The sequence below is a fragment of the Macrotis lagotis genome, chromosome 3 (assembly GCF_037893015.1).
Source record: "Macrotis lagotis isolate mMagLag1 chromosome 3, bilby.v1.9.chrom.fasta, whole genome shotgun sequence".
NCBI lineage: Eukaryota > Metazoa > Chordata > Mammalia > Peramelemorphia > Peramelidae > Macrotis > Macrotis lagotis.
Window position 1 is genome coordinate 73,008,800 of NC_133660.1, and position 14,084 is coordinate 73,022,883.

General features: G+C 34.0%; 1 protein-coding gene across 1 annotated transcript in view; it reads right to left on the minus strand.

Annotated features, from left to right (window-relative positions):
* TENM3 (teneurin transmembrane protein 3) overlaps window positions 1-14,084 on the minus strand; it is a 3,314,517-nt gene that overhangs the window by 602,260 nt on the left and 2,698,173 nt on the right. The gene's annotated exons all lie outside the window — the stretch shown is intronic.

Consider the following 14,084-nt stretch of genomic DNA (forward strand, 5'->3'; position numbering starts at 1 on the left):
AACTAGGAAGAGCCCATTCAATCCATAAAAAGAATTTAATATAAGTGATAGGCCTTTGCACAAACAAAATGTGAAAACCCCAACAAGTATCTGCCAGTATTATCTCTGGTCTGACTCATGTCTGAACAACAGCATCTCCTGCCATCCAGACATGACTGGTCTGGCAAGAGAAAAGGCTTCCCTCAAGAATCAAATGCTCATTCAATGGAAAAGACTTCAGTCAGTCTTTATTAAATCTTCTTGATTTAATTTAAAACCAAAAAAAAATAAGTAAATAAAATATTTTGTGTTTTAGAGTAGAGAGACTTAAATTATTACAGTCCCTCTTAAAAAACATTGTTAAGTTCCACTTGTTTCCTTTAATAAAATTTGGAAATATTTGTATTGATAAATGTGAAGCAATTTTTGAAAATAAAAGTACCAGGTAAAACAAAGTAGGTATATTATGTACTTAAAACCTAATGTCAAAATCAGATTTCCTGAAAAATAAATGCCAGTGAACCCTGAAGGCTTTAACTAATAAATTGAGCACAATAAAACTCACGACAGTGCAATAACTCCAAGCAAAATTGTTTAAATTATGTGATACTTAAATATTACTACTGATATTAATGGCTTTCTCTATCCTGTGTTCTTTCCTGAAGATTTCTCATGTATTTTATGACTATATTTGAGAGATGAGAGTGAACAATGTTTCCGTATAGCCATGCCAATGCAAGGGTTACTTTTTTTCTCTTTTTGTTCTTTTGTAGGAATAGCAAAGGTTTTAATTATTAAAAATTATCATTGTCATTGTTATTATTATGATCATAATAGTCATAAAATACTTGCATTGTAATATTTTAAATTTGCACTGACCCAAATATCAGATATGATTCAAATACTCAAAATAACAATCAATTAAATATTTTTCAGATTTTCCTGCTGATAATGAGAGAAATTCTATATGCCTTAATGAATATTCACAAATCTATTTTATAAATGTAAAATTAAGAAGAAAGAAAATGCAATTTATAAATGCATGTATTGAAATCAATGAGACCATGGTAATAAATTTAATACATACAAATAAAAATGAAAGAGCAAATACCCGGTCACTTACAAAGATATTAGTAGCATCTGGGCTTTTTAAAAAAGAGTTCTTAATTGTTTTACTGTTGTGGTCATATTAGCAACTGGAATAAGCTTTATCTCAGTCAGAATTCCAAATGGAATTTGACAGACTCTCATAAATAATGAAAAAGCAGTTGCTACAATTAGCTACAAATCAAACAATGCTTATCAAGGAGATATTTAGCTGTGCTAAAAATATGGAAAATTAAAAAAAAAGAGAATTGAGAAACATACTGGAGGGGGAAGGAAAAAAAAAACCTGCTAAAATCTAAGTCAGGATAAAGTGGGCAGAGTGTGGTCATTTATGATATCCTAAATAAATTAACAGGTATAACATTTGTGACAATGAAATAAAACAAGGTCAATATATTGGAAAAAAGTTAATGCAGCAACTATGAGAAACACACTTTCATTATTATTTTCAGGCAGAATTTAAAATAAAATAAGCATCAGGAATTTTTAAAAACCATTTTAAAAAAGCCAGAATTTTCATTATGCATGCTTATTCTGTTTTTCTGTTAAAAGGATTAGCTGATTGCTTAAATAGAAAATAAAAGCAAAACAAAACAATAAATAACCTAGATATTTGGAGGTCTTTCTTTTTTTGGTGACCATTCCCTATGATAAACATAAAAACTGATGGATGTGGATTAGAAGCTAAAATCCTCTGAAAATAATGCCCTCTCCAATCTCTGAAAAGTACTTGAAACATTTTCCATGTTATTGACTTTCTCACACCATTGCCATCTTGATGTAAAATCTATGATGTGAAAGCAAACAAGCAGTAGCAAACTCTCCTCTGTTATTTGTTATCCAGGTATCTGAATGCATTTCAATCTAGAGCTAAATCTCTAACACGTGATTGCTATCCATTGGTATTTTTGTCCAAGATTTCTTCAGTATAAATATCTAAGATATGAGAAAGCCCAGGGGTCACTGATGTCAACTAATTTACTTGGAAAGATTCATTCTCATAATCTGGCCGAAAGGAAATAAACATACAGATATGTCTGTATGTGTGGGTCTATGTGGATGTGGATGTTTATGTACATGCATATATGTTTTATATGTAATATATATATATACACTATAGAATGGATAAGAATTTTTCAAAAAGAAAAAAAACAACTTTAAATGAAGAACTCAATAAAGAAGAGAATCATCATTCATTCATTAGCTGTGTGCAATGGGCCCCCCAAAATAGGGTTAAGAGGATGTGGTTTTGGACTGATTTAGGGGATGAAAATGTAAAAGAGTGAAGAAGGCACTTGTAGGAGAAGGAACTACCAGTGAAGTGCTATAGTGGGGCTAAAGTACTTTTTTAGAGAAAGGAGGTAAAAAAAGAAGGGGTAATATGTAGCAGATAAAGGGGGATTACTTAATAATTCCTCTTAAGGTCAACTCTGACTTCAAGAGAGATGAGAAAAATGAGGATATATTTTTATACTTACTTCTCTCTCTCCCTCTCCCCCTCCCTCCCACACCTAAATTTCAAAGTATTACTTCCTCTGTATCAGAGGAGTCAAATGCATAGCCCACCTCCCCAAGTGCAGCCCAAATCAAAGTAAAATGTAATTGGGGGGAATATTTAATAAAAAAATACAATAAAACACAGATAAGATTACATTTCAAAACTAAATCAATACATGACCTACAGGCATTCTTTCAAATGACTTACTTGGCCCCCATTGAGTTTGCATCCAATATTTTACAGTATTCTTTCAAACATGATATGTCTTTTCTTTATATTTTTCATATTAAAAGTTTAGTTCCTTTGTTGATTTATTATTATTAAAATCTGGTTCCATAACACTTTCTATCACTTGATAGACTCATGTTCAAGAGTGTAATAGATTTTGTTAACACTCTTGGCTTTTTCTCTGGTTCAGATTTATTAATTCATCAGGACAGTAAAGTTCCAGTGTGGAAAATGCCTTCCATTAATTTAGATTATTATCTTGTCTAGAGTTTGCAGTCTTAGAGAGTTCCTTGGAAATGAAAAGTTGGTCACACAGCTGGTGTTTGTCAGAAATCAGATTTGAACCTGTGATCCTAATGTTAAAACCCACCCATTTCCCATCTTCTATCCAATTGCAAGTCTGTATATTAATGGGAAGGTAGGGAAAATATAGTATTTGTGATTCCTATTTAAAAATGTAGGTGAATAATCAATTATAGCAAGAATAAAAAAATACTAGAAATGTGATTTAATGTGATTAGTGATGACAGCCTCATTTAGATTGGGCAGTTTTGTTTTACTACTGTCATAAATCTGAAAATCTATGAAAGAAAAATTAAATAAATTACAAACTAGATAGGCTCTGTGTGTGGTTTTTAAAAATTAATATTAAAAATAATATTTAGGGCAAATTTTGAAAAATTCTAGGGTGGCATCAGAGCAAATACTTTATCCCAGATGGCACAGGAGACAACTAGCCCTTTAATCAGAGGCAATAAAATGTGGGAACAGAGAACATTGAGTTTGTAACTTGGCCATTTTGTCCTGCCGAGTGTACAACACAGTCACTGCAGGGTGGGCATTTTCAAAGAGGCTCATGCAGAGTGATGCTTGCCAATGGGCAAGGAATCTTGCTGCTTCTTGTTGAGGACTGAAAAGAAAAAGGCATGTAAGTGAGATACTCTTGCATTTACACAGGCAGACTTGGGAACACACTGAGCTCTTGGCGCCTGACCTTCCTTTCAGTGGTCTAGTTTTCTATTCATTCTGTATTACTACTTCTCAATAGTGAAGCCAATAGTTTTGTTGGTGTTGAAGGGAGGACACTGAGAGAGGCTTTTGGGACACCCAATCTCTGAAACAAATGTGGTTCTTAATGAAAAAAAAAGTTCTCTGTTGAATTCTTTGGTCCTGATATGTTCATGTACCATTTTTCCTATAATTCTTTATTTTTAATATTTATTTGTTTTTATCTAACATTCTCTAAGTGAGATAAAGTGTGTGCATGACTTGTCTCTATGTCTCTCATTTTCTTTTAGTGTTTTGTTTTTTCCAAATGAGGAACTGTTTCTTTTTTTTCTTTTTCTCTTTCGAGCATACCATATACTAACATTTCTAAACATTTTCCGTTTTGAAGAAAATCTGCCACAGATTCTAGATTCAGGAAAACAGAATTTAAATCTTTTCCTCCAATCTTATTTTATGCCTTTTAAACAATGTCTCTTTTTAGACTGTAAAATCTCCAAACTAGAATAAATCATAGATTAAGAAAGTAATATGAAAATTAATTTCAACTGGATAAGTAGGGAGAAAAATAAAAATTGAGGCCCAAAGCTTTCCTTCTGATGCTATTCTTAGGTAATAATTGACTCATGTGTATAAATATGTTCACACGTACACACCTACTCCTGATTTCTCGCATATAATTTTCAATTTACAACTATTATTGTTAAAGTATTCATCTTATCCCAGTCACTTATTTGACTATTATGAAATCAATGCTCTCTGATATAATTTTGTAGATTCCTTTTTGATGTTTGTCCTTCATTTTTTTTAGTTTGTGGGTTTTTTTTTTGTAAGGCAATGGGGTTAAGTGATTTGCCCAAGGTAACACAGCTAGGTAATTATTAATTGTCTGAGGTCACATTTGAACTCAGGTCCTCCTAACTCCAGAACCAGTGCTCTATCTACTGCACTACCTAGCTGCCCATTGTCCTGCATTTTCAAAGAAGACTGTGGCATCAAGGAGGTGATGCCACGACAAGCATGAGAATTGGATTTGAGTGAAGATTTGCATTGATAAGTCACCAACGTCACTTTCTCCTCCAGAATCATTTGGGTCCAGTAGCCAGATATGAGCCAGGATGACTAGAGATAGCCCTGGATACAAGGCAATCACGGATAAATAACTTGTTCAAGCTAATATGTCAAACTTGTATTGGGTCTAGGCTATCACACCATTATAAATGTTCATGAAAATTTTTATTTTGGTTTCTCCTCTATCTGTCCCAATTCAAAACTATTCATTTAATCAAGTTGGACCTTGTCTTTTGTTTTAATATCTTTTCCCACAGTTCCACTCACACAAAACTATAGATTTTCTTATTACTATTGTTCTAAGTGGAATTATTAGTGCTGGTGGGACATAAGATAAACACTTTATTTGTACAGATCTTTGCATAATTTATCTATTTGTGTCTGATTCCTCCTGTTTGTGTGGTCTTGGGCAAGTCACTAAATTTCTCATTCCAGGCAAATCTCTAAAATTATAAACTGGACAGAAAGGTATAAACAAACTCTGGTAGTAGAGTCAACTTAATAAGTTTTGATTAATTGACTTCCATATGCTAGAGACTAAACTAAGCACTTGGAATTATAAAGAGAGGCAAAGAATCTCACATCCCAATAAAGAAAAACATGCAGATAGCTATGTACATATAAGATGCATGGAAAGTAGATGGTAGGAACATGCTAGTAAATGTTTAACTGCCAGCTTTCCAAAATACAAATACACCCATTTTTTTCAATTGATTAGAATTATTAACATTTTCTCTTTTACTTTCTTTGGTCTAGAGACAATCAATGAAACAATAAAGAGAATTTGGATTTGTAGAGCTTGCATTTTTTCATTCTGAAAATTTAACCAATTGACTTAGATTTGGTTTTAAAGTTCTTAACATTTAAAGCTCTTGGGTTGCTAAGCCAAAACCTGCTGCAGGCAGCCATTATTTCACAGTTTTAAACCAAATTCTTTCTCACAAACATTTTGCTGGTGAGGAGTATTACACTCTATCATTAAAAGTGTCATTTGGACCTTTATCCTGTGGTGTTTGGCACCACTGTTGGGAAGGAACAGAGACTGGAGACATAGGAGTTTTTCAGTCAAAGTGGTGAGAGACAGGGAAAGCAAATCTCTATTTGCAAATAAAGAAAGCAAGAGTGGAATGCATGATGCTGGAGAACCTGCATAATCTTTAAGATAAGATTTTGTGGAGTCTCTTGGGTAGTAAGGGTACATGTAGAATGAAATAGAAATATTTGGTTGCATGTCTGCTGACTTGAGCAAGGAGGTTATTCTTTTCTTGCGAATGGAAGGCATGGGCCATTGATTGGCAGGAAGTACAAATGCTGATGTTGTATCTAGTAAATCACTTAAGATTATTGATTTTTATCGAAAGCTTTCTGAAAACTAATTTGCTCCTTATTTTTTTCCTCAATAATTATCCCCATAGAACAATCCAAAGCACAGTAGTGATAACATGCTTAGCCATCTGTTAGCACCTGATAGTTAAAAGACAGTAGGCACTGGTGTAAATGTCTTTTGTGTTGATGTGGAGCAGCAGCAGGTATTTAATAATCATATGGGAAGCTGAACCCTGTGACTTCCCATATGGATCCCAGATTGGTATGGCGGCAGGGTCTCATGATTCAAGTTTAGAAATATGTGAGGGATCAGTACATTAGAACCAACAAGTCTAAGGTAGGGGAGAGAAAGGATTATTCCCACTGGGTCAGGAGGAGGGCTCTAAACTACATCTATCTATTCCTACCTTCTGGTAGAGGTAATCTATAAATCAGGTTGGTATCCAATCCAGAAAGAGCCACTTGCCTATAAAGTTAATAATCAGTGAGGCGGGTAGGGAGCAAGGAGAGGGGGCCTGAGAGAAAAACATTAACATGAAACAATGATAAACCAGAGCTATTTAACTTATGTCTTTAAGTAGAAAAATTTAAGGTTGAGAAAACATGACCATCTAAATCCTTTAATCCAGTGGCTGACATTTATAGCGACTGAGAAGGATTAATCATTTTGATCTCTAGATGAATCACTTTGAGTAGCTAATATTTAAAAGTAATAAACTTTGGACTTGAAGTAATTAGCACAGTGAAACTGATTCATGTTTCAGGGTTTTGCCCCTCTTTATAAAAATACTCCTCAGAAGGATAAGATTTCAGAAAACTAATAACTAATTCAGAAAATATGCTAAGGCTTCTCAGATTTTTTTCTCTCTCTCTGGACAGAGGTGAGGGAGGAATGGGAAAATAAAAACATTGACATCCTGTGCATCAATTCATAAAACTAGTAAGTACTTGATGGCAAGATCAGAGGTTGTATTTCTTCTGAAGTTGTCTTCTCATGTTCTGTAAAAACACCCTAATTTAATCTATACCTCAGCTTTCAAAACTTGAATCATGCAATTCTGACTTATAGAAACTCCTCTCTTTACAATTATTAAAATAGGTTCTTTTTGGCATGTTTATCTACATACAAATTAAAATGAGAATAAAATGCTTTTAATTTCAAGAAAAGTTAGTACAAAGTAAAGATCCTGAAGGCATACACGTGAATGACTTAATCAATGTTCTTATTAATATCAGTTTTACTTAGAGTCAATGCTCTTAGTGAGTTTCTGAAATGTTTAGAATGTTCACATAAGGATACAGAGATACAGTACTCTATACTATTTGGAAAATGCAATATTATTGAAAGATTATGGAAAAATTGTGCTCAAAGCACAAAACATTTTGTATGTGAAAAATCAAATAACTAGAAGCCCTGGTAACTAAATGTGATATATAAAAAGGGAACTGATATGAGATCCTTTATACTTAAAAATAAAGATTATACTTTGAAAGTAATGGTCACATCCAAATCAATAAATCGACAAGTATTAATTTATCATTTATTATGGACCAGACATTGGGAACAGAAAGATCCTTAAGGAGTTTAAATTTCTTATGGCAACTATATATATATATATATATATATATATATATATATATATATATATATATATATTTTAATCTTAGCTCTTGTTTACAATTTTAAAAAAGAAGTAACTGTATTTTTACTATACATAAAATGTTGGCATCAAGCAATATTTTACTTTCTCTTTCACCTTTCTCAATTACAATAACTACTTACATGTAGAAATATTTATTTTCATTTAACTTTTTTACTATGAGATGTTTATATCCTGCATAAATTCTCTTAAGAAGCATTGTGTACCTTGATGGACTTGCTCATTCCATCAGTGCAACAATCAGGGACAATTTGGGGCTGTCTGCAATAGAGAATACCATCTGTATCCAGATAAAGAACCATGGAGTTTGAACAAAGTTCAAGGACTTTTACCTTTAATTTAGAAAAAAAAACTGATACATTATTGTCTGATCTTGTTGTCTCTTATACTTTTTGTTTCTTCCTTAAGTATATGATTGTAAAGACTGACAAATTGTTTTCTGTGGGGGGGTGGGGGGGTGGGGGGAGGGAAGTGAGATTGGGGGAAAAATGTAAAACTCAAAATAAATAAAATCTTTAATTAAAAAAATAAGCATCGTGTAACTCATATATGAATAGCTATCTTGAAAATATTATCTTAATAATAATATCTAGCATTTATTTAGTGCTTTAAGGTATACAACACAATTTACATGCATTAACTCATTGGCTCCTCAGAGTAACCCTATGAGGTAGGTGCAATGATTAAATCCCTTTTATTGATGAGGAAACTTAGGCACAGAAAAGTTAAATGACTTGTCCAGATTCAAATACCCAGGAAAGCTCTAGCAACATTTGATCTTGGGTCTTCCTGATTCTAAGTCCTGTGATTTAACCATGTGACTCAGCTGCCTTGAGGGAAGATTTCTTTATCCTGGGAGAAGTTATTGTATAGTTTACATATAGTTGAAGTTGTTTTCAAAGGTTTTCTTTTTTGTTGTTGTTGTTCATGGTTCAGGAGTAATGCTCCTGATTGGACTTCCAGATCCAGGAGGAATAGAATCTGACACCAGAAGAATTAAAATTTAACAACAAAGCAAATAAAAACAAACACAAAAATCTTTTAACTTGCATCTAGGTTTTCCTGAGCATCAAGTTTCTTAATATTATTACTAATTGGTGGATTGAATGCTGGGTCTGGAGTCTGAAAGACCTGAGATCAAATCCTGCTTTGGACATTTCCAAGTTGTATGACTGACCAAGTCACTTGAATTTGTGAATTTGTTTGACTCAGTTTCCTCATCTGTAAAATGGACATCAAAATGGCACCTACCTCCCAGGATTATAGCAAGGATAGAATGAAATGATGTTTGTAAAGTACTTTACATAGTCCACAGTTAGCAGTATTATTATTATTGTTGTTAATGCTGCTGCTAACTACTACTACTACTACTACTACTACTACTACTACTACTACTACCACCACTACTACTGCTACTGCTACTGCACTGCTATGCCTTATAGTTATATGGTCCTTTTAAAAAACTTTATACTCTATACATGACCCAAAGAGAAAACTTATTCCCTCCTGCAACACAAATCAACACTTTTTTGACAATTTAGAATTTTCAAGAGTTACCATGACACCAAGCAGTTAAGAGATCCTGGCCTGGATTACATAGTCATCATATCTCAGACCACATAGAACCATGTATTATGGATTCTTAGACTGGCTCTATTCCCACTATACCACAACTGCCTCTTATATCAGACTCCACAGTTTACTACTTTTACTTGTATCAATCTCATTTGTCCCCAACAAACTTAATGAGATGGGCAGGGTCTTGTTTCTATCCATTTTATAGATAAGAAAATGAAGGATCAAGAGAAGTTTATTTATCCAAAGTCATACCTTTAGTACATGAGAAAGCTAAGATTAGACTACAGATCAGGTCTCCTGCCCAGTTCAGGGTTTAGTACCAATATGTGTCTGAGGTAAATGAATATTTTGAAAGGAGATATAAGCAAAGAAAAAACTGGGAAAAGATTATTAATATGGATTTAAATTTCTGACCCTGTGTGTGCATAGATGTCTGTGCACTTTTGTGTGAGTATATATATATATATATATATATATATATATATATATGTGTGTGTGTGTGTGTGTGTGTGTGTGTGTGTGTGTGTGTGTGTGTGTGTGTGTGTATGTGTGTGTGTGTATACATACACATATATATATCCTGTTCCCCATTTTAGTCTTGGGTGGTTCCCAGAGGCCCATGACCAGAAGTTAACCCAAATATGATGACTTTTTCAATCATAACAACTTCAAAGATCATATGTTAAGATGGCAAAGATGTAAGTGGAGGAAATCTCAGATCATGAAAACCTTGAAATATATCTTCATATGTAACATATACTGGAGTCAGCATCTTATACTCATGAATACACAGATCCATCTTTCTTTGCATCTATTCATCTATAAGAGTCAGCTTGCTATGCTGCAGGAAAGATACAATTGGATCCATAAAGACATGGATTCGAGTCCCTTAAGTAAAGCATATGTCAGGATGTTGTTCAATTGTTTCAGTCATCTCACTCTTTGAGACCCCATTTGGGGTTTTCTTAGCAAGGATACTAGATTGTTTCACTATTTCTTTCTCCAGCTCATTTTAAGGAAACTGGGGCCAACGTGGATTAAGTGACTTGCCCAGGGTCACACAGCTAGGTAAATGACTGAGACCACATTTGAACTCAGGTCTTCCTGACTTCAAGTTCAGCACTCTATCCATTGCCTCACCTAGCTGCCATTGACTGTGTGACCTTGGGTAAATCATTTACATTTCTTTCAGGCCAGTGATGTCAAAACTCAAATAGAAATGGGTCCACTAAACCTTGTAGATCCTTGTGGTGTTTATAGGCTGTATAGACAAGCATATTATATCAGTATATGTTAGAAATAGCATGATTACTTTCATGAAAGTACAATCAAGATCAAAGATCATTTTAAAAAGATCTTATTAAAAAAGATTTACACTCTTTTTTATTGACAAATAGAAGAAACACTATATGCTAACTCCTAGAGAGAATAAAGTGAACGTTTATGAAAACACAGGACACTGATTTTTTTTTGGGGGGGGGATCATTCCCATTGTGGGAAAATTAATTTTGGTAATTTCATTCCCCTTGTGGGAATCCCAGTGTGGAAACTCCTTCTACCAGTGTAGATCCTTAAATGAAACATATAATCCTTAGAGGGTTGTCTGAGGCACTGAAAGATTAAGGAATTTATCTAGTCCATGTCAAAGAAGAAACTTGATTACAGGTTTTCCTGAATCCATGGCCAATCTTCTCTTGATGTGTCAGATTATATATAAAAATTAGTATCTTTTTGCTGCCATTATAACATAAGAAAAGTTGTTTTCCCAAAGCATCATAGTTACTTTTTATGTAATTGCTAATAGCTAACTTATATAGCTTAAAGTTTGCAAAGCAATTACATATTTAAGAACATTCTATGTTATCTCATTTGATCCTCACAATAACCAAGTAAGGTACAGTAGGTGCTATTATGATTCCATTTCATAGATGAGTGACATGAGATTTAGAGAGAATGAGTTACTTCCCCTAGGGCTACACAGTTAATAAATATCTGAGACAGGAATCTAACTCAGGTCTTCTCAACTCTATCCATCGTTCTATACTGGCTCCCTTTCTTGGTGGAAGCAAAAGAAATAAATGGTCCATTTCATTCAGTTCTGAAGCATGAATTGCTGTTTTTCAAAACATAAGGGTCATAATGTCCAGACTGATCAAAGGTATAATGTTGATTACTTTGGAATTATGAAGGTGTTTCCAAGTAGAGCTAGGAAACTGATATTTCTTCTTTTTTAGACTTTACTTATTTGTATGAACAGAACTGCTATTTCTCCATGTCAATTATTTTCAAAATTCACCCTCATGGACAATATTCCTTATTGAGTCTAAGGTCTCAGATGCCTTCATAACCTCCCAAGCAATGCTTATTTTATGGGGAAAGAAGGTAGCTAAAATCTACTCTGTCATTCATTGATTTTGTGCAGCTCTCTCTCTCTCTCTCTCTCTCTCTCTCTCTCTCTCTCTCTCTCTCTCTCTCTCTCTCTCCCTCTCTCTCTTGCTCACTCTTTTCCCCCTCTTTCTCCTTCTCTCTCCCTCTTTTCCTCTCTCTCTCTCTCTCTCTCTCTCTCTCTCTCTCTCTCTCTCTCTCTCTCTCTCTCTCTCTCCCTCCCTCCCTCCCTCTTGCATTTCTTAGGTTAAAAATTAATCTAAAGTGTTCTGAGGAAAAATTTTCTTCAAATATCAAAGACAATGAGTATTTGAGAATTGAGATTGATTTTGATCGATATTTTCTTAAAATATCAACGGGAACTAGAATTGAGGAAGTTAGTGCATTCCCTAGATCTAGTGTATTACTTCTTACTCACAGGATTCCTCAAGGACTAAAACATCAAATACACGAGTTAGCCAGGAAGTCACACAGATGGATCTGAAGAAGGACAGATTTGAACCCTACATGTTACTGCCAAAAAGCAAAGCATTCCCAGAACTGTTGTCAACTCAGTTTTAAAGCTTCCAAATATACCAGATATTTGTCCAAGGTCTAAAAATATTAAAGTTTGGTTATAAGTAAGTTTTGTACAAAATCAATTTAAGTAGTAACTCCAGAAAGCACTACTGTGAACTAGGATAAAATGTCACATCACTGAATTTCTATTTGGAATCTAATGAAATAAAGTAGTTGGAGGAAGAGGGAGGATTGCTAATCCCAGTGAAATGTTCAATTTTGGTTGGTCTCCCTACTTCCATTTAAAACAATGAGACTGATATGAGATTCTATAAAATGAATAGAATTATCTTCTGAGTATCTGGTTTATCAATAGCAAGATTGTTCTTGGACTCTTGCTGTACATGGACATCATTTTGAGAAATAACAGACTCCTGAGAAAAACAGATTTTTCACCATAAAAGGTTCGAATGACAGTGGCTAAAAGAGCTCTTGGACTAGCTATAAGATTGCTACTTCCACTCACTGGCCAGCAGGCACTGGCAAACCAAGATTCCTCCATAAGGAGACCACTGAATGGTTGAAAGTATTCTGTTCTTTCTCAATGGCTAACCTCCCTGTCTTGAATGGTCTCCCTCTTCATTTCTACCTCCTGGCTTCCTTCAAGATTCAGATAAAAATCTCACCTTCTACAAGAAACTCTTACTAGTCCTCCTTAATGCTAATGTTTTCCCCTTGAGATTATGTCCAATTTGTTCTATTTTTTGGGCATAGTTGTTTAATGTCTTTTCCATTAGACTGAGTTCTTTGAAGATGGCGACCTTGTATTTTTTATTTTATTTTATTTTATTTTTGTATCCCAGAATTTAGCATAGTGCCCAGTTTTTAATAGGCATGTAATAAATGCTTGCTGACTTCATACAGATTTCAAAGGAAACTCATGATAATTAGCCTCCCTCACCTTCTACATATTTTTGGCAGCCAACTCAACAACAGTTATCCACATTTCATGTGTAGATAGCAGCAAACTAAGGATTCCTGGTGGGTGGATAAATTTGGGTTGAGCGTGACAACTACATTTCTGTTATTTCGGGTTTAAGCCTTTACTATATTTCATTGAAGACATAACTGAAATACAGAGGAAACAGCCTCTTTTACCTATAGGAGACTAGTTTCTTTCCATACTCTAGGTACTACCATACTGTCAAAGTTGTACCAGTCACTACCATGAAGGTTGGTTAATTGATAAATTCATTCTCCTTTCAATTATTCTATAGTATTTGGTAACTTCCTTGCCACCCCATCACCCCCCCCCCACACACAAGTAATGATAAGCAAAGTTCCATAGTTTCTTATCATTTTATTTTGAAATAAACTTTTTCATCTATTTTGAGTTTTATATCACCTGCATTTTCCAGTATATATTCTTGCACATTCTCCCTCCCATAGAACCAAACTTCATGAAAATAAAACAAAAAAGAAACATTGGGGGGGGAAGTTTAGCAAAGCTAACCAATATATTGAGCAAATTTGATTCTATATTCTGTATTCCAAAACTTACCTGTGTAAGTAAAAGGGGGAGGGATGTGACTAATCATTTTTAAGTAGCATAAAAGTAGAACACAGAATCATTTCATCTAAAAGAGGACTACTACACCTTGAAAAAAAAATCTTTAATGGCCAGAATGCTAGAAGAGGTGTACTATGTCACTGGTGCTTGGTTGTTTATCATATTATTTATTTTTTAA